The 13,912-nt window shown below is 35.6% G+C and overlaps 1 pseudogene; it reads right to left on the bottom strand.

Moving 5' to 3' along the window:
- LOC114745053 (cytosolic sulfotransferase 15-like) lies at nt 1-11,521 on the bottom strand (annotated as a pseudogene).
- Nucleotides 11,522-13,912: the final 2,391 nt, after the last annotated feature.

The raw sequence follows: 13,912 nt of genomic DNA, 5'->3' as shown, positions 1-13,912 counted from the left end.
TGCATTTATTCAAACAAAATCTTAATTTAAAACTGAGAGGCCACTTTAATAAGACAAAAATCCTAAATCTAATTAATCTCGTGTCCAATCAAAAGAAAACTTAATTAAAAGGATAGACCAGAACCATCCAACTTCTCTTCAATTAGTTTAGACAATTTCTCTATCATCCAAGGTGAAAAATGATTAACCCAATCGCCAACTACACCTTTCCTAAAAAGCTCCTTGTTTTCAAACTTCTGCACGAATTTTCCAGTCTTGTTCACCTCCAATTCTTTCATCTTCTCAAGGCTGCACAGCTCAATTATGTTTTTAATAACTCCTTTACTTTCCTCCTCTGAAGTGAAAGGGCATTCCAGGAACTCAGCTGTTCTCTTCAAGTGGAATTCAATATCTCGTCTCAAATCTTCACACTTTGAAAATAGAACCTTGGTTGGTGTCCTTTTACTTTCTCTCCAATAACTCAACATGTGTGTCCAAAATGGGCCAGCCTCATGGATTCCCATGCAATATCTCTCAAATGCTTCCTCACATGATAATTTAGGTAAAGATGGTGGTGCGATTCTGCTCATGAAAAATCACAAAGACACAAACTGGTCAAATGGGTTTCGACATATATAAACTATCTTGCATTTGGATTTGGTCATTGAGTCCGGCAATGAATGAAAGGGAAAATGTGCACCGAAAAGTCTTGGTTCAGACTGCACTACAAAAAAAAACAGTTGATTAGCGACGGAAACAAATTCCGTCGCTAATTACAGACGGAATTTGCGACGGAAACAAATTCCGTTGCTAATTTCTGACGGAATTGCGATGGAAATTCCGTCGCTAATTTTTTTGACAAATTAATTCCGTCGCTAATTTCCGACAGAATTTCTGTCCATCGCTAAATTCCGTCGCTAATCCGTCAGAAAATCCGTCAGTAAATATTTAATGACGGAATTAGTGACGGAAATTTCCGTCGCTAATTCCGTCGCTAAATTGTTTGTCATAGAAGTTTTTGTCACTAATTCTGTCGCTAAGTCTATTCCGTCGCAATTCCGTCACTAATTTTAAATTTCATTATTTTAAATTATAATCTTACAAAAATTATATTATAACAATTAAGAATATAATGATTTAAAAACATTTTTAATTATAAAATAAATTGATATACTTATGGAGTTGGTGGTAATGAAGATATCGTCATCATTCATGTCATCATTATGTATATACTGAAAATAGAAAGATAATTTCTTAGAAAACTTATTTATATTTAAATTCCTCTTGATTATTAATAATAATTAAAAAAATACAATAAGAATATTAATAACTTTTTTATACAAGCTGATATAAGAAAGAAATAATTTTATTATATGTAAAATATATTGAAATATATAATATATGATAGAAATTCAAAACGATTTAATAAATTTATATGAATGCAAATTAATATTGAAGTGAATTTTGAATTTTAATCATTAAACAATAAAATTTAATCACAATATAATTAATACCCATGATAGATTGATTTTAGTCTTAATACAAAAACAAATGGTATATATAAAAAATTTTAAGAAAATAAATTACATAGGATATATATACAAGCAGGAGAATACTGTTTATCATAATATATTCAAATCATTTAATTTTTTATATAGAATAATTTATTAGATTTTAGTATAGTAGTTATTTTTTGAATAACAAGATTTTTTGACTAATTATAAATGATTTTCTTCAAATATATAAAACACCTATAGATAATATAATATAATGTAATATAATACATATATCATTAAATTGTATATCTTATCAGTGTTAAATTAAAAAATAAATTTAAAAAATATTTATAAAAAAATTATTTATGATTTAAAATTCAAGATTAGTGCGGTTAGAAATTAAAATTATATTAAAAATATTTTTTAAAAATAAAAAATTATAAAACAAATATTGAAAAATTATTTTTTTATTAAAATAGTTATGATTAAAATTATCATATAGTATATTTTTAGTTTTTAATAATATATATAATTGTTTGTGTAAAATAATATTTTATATATATATATATTTAATTTTACATAATAAGTCAACAGGTTCATTGCAGCTTAACTAGTAATGCCGCATGCGCGCACAAAGGAGGTCCTGGGTTCAAGCCATGGAGAAGTCACATTGAAGAGGGAATTATGTGGTGGCGACACGTGACAGGCAAAGGTGACATGTGATGTGGCAGCAGAAGTGAGGTGGCAGCACACGTGGCAGAGACACGTGGAGGTGGTCCCCAGTGATGACGTGGCAATTGGTAGAGGTGCCACGTGGTATTTTATTTTTTTTTAAAAAAAATCGGGTTAGCGACGGATTAGCAACGGAAAAATTCCATCGCAAATTTTGTCAAGAATTAGTGACGGATTAGTGACGGGAAATTTCCGTCGGTAATTAGCAACGGAATTTTCCATTGCTAATCCGTCACTAATTAGCGACGGAATTGAATTGATTAGCGATTCCGTCGCTAATTGTCGCTAATCCATTTCCGTCGCTAAATAAAAAATTCCGTCGCTGAATTCCATCGCTAAAAGCATGTTTTTTTGTAGTGCTGGTTGGATAGATCAGGAATTTGGTTATTTACAGAGTAAGTTAACTCTAAGAAAGGAATAAGATCATGTGCATTGGAAATTAGCAAAGGATGGATTTAAATCTCACAGAGTGTACTTTAAGCATACAAAATTTCAGAATCAGATACGCACAGTAACTAATCCGAAACAGGCATGAAATCAGGTGCTATAACCATCACATACCTTGTTTTAGAGTTTGATCTAGCTTGGAACCACTTGGCCTTTCTTTCTCCCTCTTCTTTCTCTCTCTAGAAACCATTTTTCAAGAGCTCCCCCATGGATTCCTTATGCTTGGACGAAATGGTAGGGAGGGGAGGGGGTATTTATAGAAAAACAGACTGAATCTGGACCGTTGATCTTAAAAATACGTGGCTCGATCTGGACCGTCCATTTTCTCTTTTGATCTTACAGTGACAAGTGTCCTATGACATCATGCTTACCTCATCATGATGACATCATGCTAACATCATCAAGCCACATGTCTTTAATCCGACCGCACACGTGTCTTGCATCCGACCGTACACGTGTCTTCCATCTAGCCGTACACGTAATATTTTCTTTTTCTCATCTAACCGTACACTTGTCACTTTTATGTCCTTTCATCATTTATGGCATTAAAATAGGGAGAAAATAAATAGAAATTCGTGCAAAAATATCTCCTTAATTATTTCTCCACCTATCAAGCCAATCTTGCACCGTAACGGATATTTTTCGGGTCCTGACTTACCCTGTACCACCGGGACAACTTCTTCTTAAAATTTTGGCCAATAAAAGGTACACATATGGCGCCGTCTTAGAGGAGCATAGATGAAAATAATTAGCTTTGCTGACACGCTACTTGACCTTACTGAATCATGCAGTGGAGATTTCACTATAACGGGTAGACAAAAGACTGTCTAAAATATTCCCATAGTGCATTCTGATTTTTATGCTGTCCCTAAATATCTTCTGGTGACTCAGCATGATGACTCGTAGGTGTCATGATTACCCTTGATGACTCAGCATGATGACTCGTCGGTGTCATGATTGCGCTTGATGACTCAGCATGCTGACTCAGCATCGTCATGATGGCTCTTAGATATTTTCTTTGGTTTTGTCTCCTATTTAGGGGACAAAATTATTTAATATTTGACTGGAGCATTTTATTCAATCCAGAGCTCCAAAAATTCATCCAAAAATATCATAAAATTCCTCATATTCTAGAGAAAATTTGTGAATTTTCTCAGGTCATAACTCAACCTGTAGCCCCACTTAAAAATCATTCTTTAAAATGCCCTTTTTCGGCATAACTGGCTTTTAAGAATTCTTAAAGCCATTTTGCTGGTCTTCTGGGGATGAGACTAATTTTATAATTTTCTATAGTCTCTTAGATCATACATTCCCATTTTATCATAATTTTCTGAGGTTTCCTTATGACTCAAACAATTAAATCTACCTCTACATCTCAAACTGAGCCATAAACTTATAAATTCCTTTTAAGTTACCTCAGGGGTATTTTCGTCATCTCTCTTCACAAAAGAGCCTTAGAATATTATTTCTCATTTTCTGGGATTTTCTTAGAATTTTCTAAGTACTTTTCCTTTTTACCCCTGATAGCCGTAACTTTCTGAATTTACGGTTTTACCCCTGCTTAGACTCAACCTCATAAAACCATCTCTTTGAGGCTTCTAACTTAACCTTTGGTCTGTATCTAGCCTCTTTTCTCTTTCTGGGCCTTTGAGACTTTACTGGAGCCTCTAACTTTGATTACCCTTTAGCCCCTTAAAACATTCACTTTGCAGTTTAGTCCCTGAAACTGCTTTAACTTCCTTTCTCATCTTTAGGACCTCTACTAAAAGGGGTATGGTAGCCTATCTCATTCAGGCTATTTCTGATACTTCTAAGCCCAAAAATCAGGATGTTACAATTCTCCCCCTCTCAAAAGAATTTCGTCCTCGAAATTCCGAGTCAAACCTCTATTCTTACCCTTAATGAGAGGTTAACTGAGGAGAATATCCCCACTTATACTAAATTTTGACCTATTCACCTTTTTATTATACTTATTTCTAGGTTTCAACCATGGCTCTATACTTACATAACTTGTCGTTCTATACTTTTTTGTCATTTACATGAGCATGGCCTTTGCTTTTAAGCATTTTGTCACCACTGCTCACCTTCTTCCTCTCCTTTAGGCTCATTCTTTCATAATACTGCCATGACAGTGTGCCTGTCTTCATGGTATTTTACTACACCATGGCATTTTGGGTTCTCTTAATACAACCTTTATCTATTCTTTGCTGTATACCCTGTCATTCCTCTTTACTTTAAGGGCATATCTCCTTTCTTTCCTTCATTGACTAGAACAGAATTGAGCTCAGTCTAATCAACAATAAAGGTGTTTGGAACAAGTCAAGGGTACTCTCTCTATATTAGTCCACTGCTGAAGGAGATTTCACTATCTTAAACTCATCTCTGGTCATCGTCTTCCCAAAGAGGTACTATACTCTTACCCCTATGGCTCAGCCATTTTCTCTTAGGCTTGGTCTACTATGACCTCGGGAGCTACTGTGCTCTACCATAAGCCTTTTCAGGATCCATCATGACCCTAGAATACTATCATCAATTTGAGCCATCTTAGGATCTCTAGGAGACTCTAGACCATAGAGTTGAGTAATAAAATAAGTCACCTCCACTCAGCTAGTAACTTGACTGATTATTCCCCAAGACTGATCACAGATATCAATATTGTCTTCTTAGGCCTTACTCAATCCTTTCTGTCAACTCCTGGAATTCTTAGCCTTTCCATATTTCTTTAGCCCTTAGTTTTAGCTTCCTTAGGCCACTTTCCTTTCTTTGTGCCTTTCGAATTTCTAGGCACCGGCTCATCTCTAGAGCTCATTAACTTGCCATTGTATCAATGCCAGCCTGCCTTGTCTTAGGACTTTGTAGTCCTTTCTGTCTCTTAACAATTTGGACAGCTTCGGGAGAGGACTTATATCATCACATTCTCATTATCCTCCAGTATCTCGTAGTACCCTGTTAAGCTCAAAGAGCATCTGTTTGCATATTACGCGTCTATTGTCTTAACCAGTTTCACTCTCTCTCTCTTTGGGGTAAGGTCCGTCCTGTGCCTTGCCTCGGCTGCTTCTACTTTTCTTGTGGGAGGACAGATTGCTTTAATTAGAGCATCGTCAACTCAACCACTTACTTTTTGTTTCATTCCTTCAGAGGATAGCTTACTCTTACTAGAGCAGCGTCACTCTGATTTGGAGAACCATTCCCCAATCTTAGAGAGGTACTTCATGGTCAAGACTTCACTTATATGCAATCTCTTTTAGGGTACACTCCTCGAATACCATATCCCCATTAAAGGGAGCCTCGCCACTAGATTATTCAATCATGTAGGCAGTGGCATCTATCTGTAGGAATCTCATCTCTTAGATTCCTTAATGGACTAAGTACCATGGTTGCACGCTCTCAAATGCCTTAGGGACATAAAAGAATATTGTTTAGTCCCTAACATTATCATGTATCTAAGCATGATCGAGTTCTAGGTATTATCAGGAACTTGCTTATCTCTCTCTGTGCATTAGTTCCTAATGCAACCATCCACTATCATGTTCTTATTCATTTCCTTTCATCTCTATCCTGAGAAGGGATCTTGCCTCACTTTACTCTCTCTAACTTTCTTTACCTCTTGACCAATTATTCTTATGGTCAGGTATTGATCACCATATTCTCATCACATTACACAGTGAATATTTAATCACTTTACTGTGTGGTATCTAGGTCTGGCACCTAGGTCATCATTGACCCTTCATTCATTATCATCTAATCTCTGTCCCTCTTGGTTTACTATCCCTTAAGGACTTCTACCTCTATTTAGGGATTTGAACAAACCTCAAACATCTTATCCTGTTACCTTGCCTCTATAGAGGTCACATCGATTACTTAAGGTACAGGTTGACATTCAGTTCCCTTACTAGGGCATTGACTTATACCTCTGACTGGCTTACTGTACCCTTAACCATTCATTTCTATGGTCATATGCTAATCATAAACTGACCATATTACACAGCAGGCATTGATCATTAAAACATCTCCGCTGTATGACATTCCAGTCAAGCACCTTTAACCAATCACCCGAGGCTAGGTTGTCACCCTGCTTCTTTATTTAGGTCTAGACTCCTATTCTTTACTGGCTTACCATACTCTTAGCCATTACCCTCTGGAGACGTTTTTCAACTTTAACTCATTCCTTGGTCAAGCTCTCTCAGCTCAACCATTCCTCTCCTGAGGGGGAGTCTCTTAGCAACGACTACCTATTTCTCAGGTTACTCTCTATCATTCCTTACTTCTCTTCTATGTCTATTTCTTTTGGAGAAAACACCTAAGCTTTCTGTAATCCAAATGACCAAATAAATTTATTAATAAACAGTGTAAATTATTTTCCTCAAAATTCAGAGCATAAAAATTTAAAATTTGTTCTGGTTGCCAGAACCATTTGCTCTGATACCAAAAATGTAACACCTCATGTTTAAATCAATTAACTTTCCTTGTGGAAGCATTTGGAATCACTTTTGAAGGCTACAATTGATGAAAAATCAAGTTTGAAAATTTTCATTTACGGGTTACTATTCATTGTCACCTTAAAATGTGACAAACTTTGAAAACTCATAACTAATTGTAGAAAAATTGAAATTGAGTGATTCCAAGTTCTACAGAAAGCTCTTTGGATAAAATTTTGAGGAAAAATAGTTTCTGAACTGATTGCCTTAAAATTCGAGCTCAATTTCCTTTGAAAAAGTTACTGTTCATTTGGTCATTTTCGGATTTTACTGTATTTTTGCCTAACTTTGGAAAGGCATAACTTTCTGCTCGGTTATCGGAATTAGGCAAAATACCCCTCATTTTAAAGAGACACATTAGATCTCTTTGCTTGCCAAATCTTATGACCTAACTCTCTCGTTTGATAGGTCAAACTGGAGCTACAAACTCACTGCTCCAGGACTTACGTTTTATCCCTTAACATCTCTTTAATTCTTTTTATTTCTTTGGCATACATAACATGGCCTTACTTTTTCTCGTTCATGCTCATACACTTTCATTCATGCCATAAATATTATAATTAAATACATGGCATCATTGGCATCCATAACATAGTTCACAAAATAGTAGAATTATACATTTATCAACAGTCTCATCCATTAACAAGAATAATTCTCTGCTTACTTCTCCTTGCTTCTCATGCCATTATTGCCCATCATTGATTGACCTAAATGGTTGGTTAGGAGGGGTGAGATTCGGGAGAATCTCAGTAGCAAACACTACCCATAAGCATGCAAGACATAATGCACATGCATGACATGTTATAAAATTAACACATGAATGCCATGGAAAGTAAGCTAAAGCATTTCATGCTTCCATAACATATTGCCAAGGCAAAACATAACATAAACTTGCAAACATAACTTTGCAAACATTTCATCATAGCTTAGTCACATCATGGCAACACAATCACATCATGCAAGCATACATATCAAGCACACAGTATAGGTAAGTTCACTACCTTGTAACATGGCTTTCCCCTTGCTTTTCCTTTGACCCTTGACTTTCCAACCATGTGGGCATTCGGTCAACATCACCAAACATCCTCTTGGATGTTCCAAAGGTCCTAAATATAACAATAATGATCACACAATCCATTAGGACCATTAGATTACATAAAGTTCAAGACTAGCTTTCTTGAACCTCAACCCTTTCTCTTAGTCTTAGGGTTTTCTTTCTAACTTTTATAATATAAATCTTATCATTTCCCATCCTTAAGATCCATTTCTTGTCAATTAGGACCACTTTAGATGGCCTTAGATTCAAGAATACCAAATCTGGAAATTTTGCTTCGCGGGTACTGTTCACGCAGAATTTCCAGAATTTTTGCTCAACTTTGAAAATTCATAATTAATTCTAGAAAAATCCAAATTGAGTGCTTCCAAGTCTCACTGAAAGCTCATTAAGTTAACTTAAAGGAAAAATAGTTTCAGGAACCAATTCTATGCCGAACAGCACCGGAATTGTACGGAACTCGAAACTCTTCCAAAAGTTCAACACTGTTTCCAGATTTCAAACCCTAACTTTGAAAAATCACCATAAATCGTACACATATCCAAATGAAGTGTTCTACCTATGGATTTAAAGCTCACAGAGTGTACTTTAAGCATACAAAATTTCAGAATCAGATACGCACAGTAACTAATCCGAAATAGGCATGAAATCAGGTGCTATAACCATCACATACCTTGTTTTAGAGTTTGATCTGGCTTGGAACCACTTGGCCTTTCTTTCTCCCTCTTCTTTCTCTCTCTAGAAACCATTTTTCAAGAGCTTCCCCATGGATTCCTTATGCTTGGACGAAATGGTAGGGAGGGGAGGGGGTATTTATAGAAAAACAGACTGAATCTGGACCGTTGATCTTAAAAATACGTGGCTCGATCTGGACCGTCCATTTTCTCTTTTGATCTTACGGTGACAAGTGTCCTATGACATCATGCTTACCTCATCATGATGACATCATGCTTACATCATCAAGCCACATGTCTTTAATCCGACCGCACACGTGTCTTGCATCCGACCGTACACGTGTCTTCCATCTAGCCGTACACGTAATATTTTCTTTTTCTCATCTAACCGTACACTTGTCACTTTTATGTCCTTTCATCATTTATGGCATTAAAATAGGGAGAAAATAAATGGAAATTCGTGCAAAAATATCTCCTTAATTATTTCTCCACCTATCAAGCCAATCTTGCACCGTAACGGATATTTTTCGGGTCCTGACTTACCCTGTACCATCGGGACAACTTCTTCTTAAAATTTTGGCCAATAAAAGGTACACATATGGCGCCGTCTTAGAGGAGCATAGATGAAAATAATTAGCTTTGCTGACAGGCTACTTACCTTACTGAGTCATGCAGTAGAGATTTCACTATAACGGGTAGACAAAAGACTGTCTAAAATATTCCCATACTGCGTTCTGATTTTTATGCTGTCCATAAATATCTTCTGGTGACTCAGCATGATGACTCGTAGGTGTCATGATTACCTTGATGACTCAGCATGATGACTCGTCGGTGTCATGATTGCGCTTGATGACTCAGCATGCTGACTCAGCATCGTCATGATGGCTCTTAGATATTTTCTTTGGTTTTGTCTCCTATTTAGGGGACAAAATTATTTAATATTTGACTGGAGCATTTTATTCAATCCAGAGCTCCAAAAATTCATCCAAAAATATCATAAAATTCCTCATATTCTAGAGAAAATTTGTGAATTTTCTCAGGTCATAACTCAACCTGTAGCCCCACTTAAAAATCATTCTTTAAAATGCCCTTTTTTCGGCACAACTGGCTTTTAAGTATTCTTAAAGCCATTTTGCTGGTCTTCTGGGGATGAGACTAATTTTATAATTTTCTATAGTCTCTTAGATCATACATTCCCATTTTATCATAATTTTCTGAGGTTTCCTTATGACTCAAACAATTAAATCTACCTCTACATCTCAAACTGAGCCATAAACTTATAAATTCCTTTTAAGTTACCTCAGGGGTATTTTCGTCATCTCTCTTCACAAAAGAGCCTTAGAATATTATTTCATTTTCTGGGATTTTCTTAGAATTTTCTAAGTACTTTTCCTTTTTACCCCTGATGGCCGTAACTTTCTGAATTTACGGTTTTACCCCTGCTTAGGACTCAACCTCATAAAACCATCTCTTTGAGGCTTCTAACTTAACCTTTGGTCTGTATCTAGCCTCTTTTCTCTTTCTGGGCCTTTGAGACTTTACTGGAGCCTCTAACTTTGATTACCCTTTAGCCCCTTAAAACATTCACTTTGCAGTTTAGTTCCTGAAACTGCTTTAACTTCCTTTCTCATCTTTAGGACCTCTACTAAAAGGGGTATGGTAGCCTATCTCATTCAGGCTATTTCTGATACTTCTAGGCCCAAAAATCAGGATGTTACATGGGTCAAAGAAGAATGTGAGTGTCATGCGTATCTGTTAGTGTCATGCATATTTGCTATGCAAAGTGACCACCCTTCTTGATACCCCTGGTCAACAAAAAAAACAAAGAAAAAGAAATAAAACTATTCTTTATACTGATTATTACCAACTTTACAGCGAGCTGAATGATCTAAAAAGGAGAGTACTTTTGGGCGTGCCACCAATATGATGCATGATATTAATAAATTAACTCTCATTATTCTTCCTACCACATTCGAAGTGTCATTTTGCTTTCTGTTAACATAGGAAATGTTGCTGCCATAATTCTCTTTAGAATAAATATAGCAAACTGATAAGAGAATATTCAACTCAATGACCACTAAAAGCCTCTTCCAGATTAATGAACTTTTACTCAATCAAATAGACGCCTAAAATGTCAAAACGTGTTTTCCAGATCTGGGAATGACCAAATGTGCAAGTTAATTCCAACGACAATTACACAAGCATCCCACTCAATTTCTGCTACATCAACAACTTACATAACAACAATACATTCACCATAACAACTACAAATATAACACCTTCCAGTCTCTTCATCCTCCTTCTCATATCATCACCATCTTTCTTCATCTTCTTCAACTCCTCTGACACTGGATTCTCAACCGGTGCATCAATCCAATCAAAATAATTGCATGACCATTGCTCCTGAAAGCCAAGTAAATCCTGAGGCCATCAAACAAAAACAACCCACCAAACATCCAATAACTTAATCAAATGTGACAAAAAAAAATTTTATCAGCCACTAACCTTGTAATTTGGGCACTTAAGAAATCTTCTACCATAATTTTGTTTAGTCCATGAAGTGAAAACCAAAAGATCTTCCCCATATCTGCATTTTCCATATCCTCTTTTTCCTATCCTTCTAGCCACAGTCGACGATGATGAGTTCCTGCTTCGCCCCATTCCACCTGACTACAGCCTAAGTTGAATCAGATGTTGAAGACGAGATGGAGAGATATGATATTGCAAAAATTGGAAACCCATATCAACAACCTACCAAACACTAATCATCCTTACCTGCGTTTACCGAATGTTTGTTGCTTTTAGCAGATCTAGGTCGCGTTTGCTGACTCTTTGTCGCATTCACGGATCTTTGTTGCCTTCGCCTTCATCGGATCTTTATTTCCTTTCTCCACTCGTGCAGATTCTATCTAAACCCTTTCCCTTTTGTTTTTTCTTCCACCATCGTCCCCTCTCTTTTGCCTCTGATTCCCCGTCTTTTTTTTTTTTTTTTTTCGGTCCATCTCCAACTAACGAGACACTAGGATGCTAGCTCAGCGGTTCATTAACAGGTCATTTGGTCCAACTCAACACATAACGATGTTAATTCCATATCAGCAGGTTTAACGGTGCCAAGAAGCTAGGGACCAACAAACATAAACAGGCATAATTTTGAGGGACCAATACCACGCGTTTTAAATTTCAAGGACTAAAACCAAATTGGGCTTAAATTTGAGGGACCAAAATTTGTATTAACCCTTTTTTATTTTATTAACATTTTTGTTCATTCACTATATATACTAATTTTTAAGAAATTACTTAATCTAATTTTTAAAAATAATTATATATTTTATTTTTTATTATAATATATTTAATAAGATAAATAGGGGTTAAGAAAACGGAAAAATGGCAAATAAAGACCTTCGAAAATATAAAATGGCAATTTGGGTACTTCAATTCACAAAATAGCTATCAGAGACCGGGTCCTAAATTGCAATTATGAAATGTAGGAGAAAAGTCAAAAATGCCATTCCCTTTCTCTTCCTTCCGTCTCATCCCCTCCCTCTTTTTCTTTCTTCTCTTGCTCTCTCTCTCTCTTCGTCCTTCTCTTTGCTGCTGCTGAATCAAGATCAAAGCATTGCACTCTAGTCCTCACCTCAGCCACGTCTCTCACTTCAGAATTTAGAGGGAGAGAAAGGCGTTGCTATGTTCTGATTCTTCCACCACAGCTTAAAACCCTATCTCCATTCCCACCTTCCATAGCCACAAACCTGGTGCAGCGAAGAAGGATCTATACCTTAGAATATTTGGTAAAGTTTCAGCTTGTACTATTATCTCTCTTGTAACAAAATAATATTGCGATGGTTTGTTGGATTTTGAATAGAAAATCTACTTTGAAATTATTATTCCTTGTCTCGGAGAGAGAAGGAACAGTGTAGCAAAGCATGTTGGAGCATTGTTTTATGCTTGTTTAAGATTATGTGTAATGCATACAGAGTGTGATATTCTGCCCTTGCTTGAACTAAGTACCAAATCTGCAACATTATTTGATTCATCTTTTATCACCTTGGATATATCAGAACATTATCAATTCATTATGTTTTTCTACTATCTAAAACAGGGCTTTATGCATATCTAATAATTATCTTACCATAACTTATGAAAACTATACCAAAAACTTGAAGATACTTACACCTTATCCTTGCTTACACTCATTTTGAATTCCTCCTTCTTTCTTTACTTTGTCTTTGGTATTGTCTTTGTGAGTCAGGTAGTTATGGAGGAAATCAAGAAATGAAAATTCATGATTAACTTTCATTAGTCAATTTATCAGTTTCATGGAGAAAGTCAAAGGTTATTTTAATGTGTACGTGTCTTTTTATATATAGTTTGAACTTTTTTGTGTGTACATACCCAGAAAACATACCAAGATCATATTGGATTTTGTCTTGCGTACAGGACAATTCTTCCAAATGGAACAAGGTGTCAAGAAATTCTTTGAGGACTATGGTTAGATTAGGAAATACATTTCAATTTGATGGTGACAAGTTCATAATCTACTCCTCCTTAAAGAATGAAAGCTTAGATGATTCATTGCATGTGAATGAGGAAGGGAAGTCAACTTTATGATGGAATGTAAGACTCAAGATTGCATGAGGTGCAGCTCGTAATTAGTTTCCTTGTACAAGGGGTTCAACTCACTGAACTTGTCGTTAATCTCACTAAACTTGTCATTTACTGCTTATTAAAAGTAGTTGCTGTCAGAAATCTGCAAATTTTAATTTCAACAGAGAAATTTGAGATTGTATAAAACCTTATGGGAACTTGTTATTTGCTATACTCAATTTGTCATTTGTCATAGTAAACTTGTTACTTCGTAAATCAATGTGAAAATTCAGTCATTTTGACAGAGAAATTTGAAATTGTGTGAAAACCTGATGGGAACTTATCATTTGCTAAACTGAACTTATCATTTGCCATAGTAAACTTGTCACTTCGTAAGTCAATATAAAAATTCAGTCATTTTAACGAAGAAATTTGAAATTGTATGAAAATCTCATAGGAACTTGTCAT

Source organism: Neltuma alba, unplaced genomic scaffold (assembly GCF_004799145.2).
Source record: "Neltuma alba isolate B1F8T4 unplaced genomic scaffold, ASM479914v2 tig00004516_pilon, whole genome shotgun sequence".
In the NCBI taxonomy this organism is placed as follows: domain Eukaryota; kingdom Viridiplantae; phylum Streptophyta; class Magnoliopsida; order Fabales; family Fabaceae; genus Neltuma; species Neltuma alba.
This window is presented reverse-complemented; position numbering and strand designations above follow the sequence as displayed.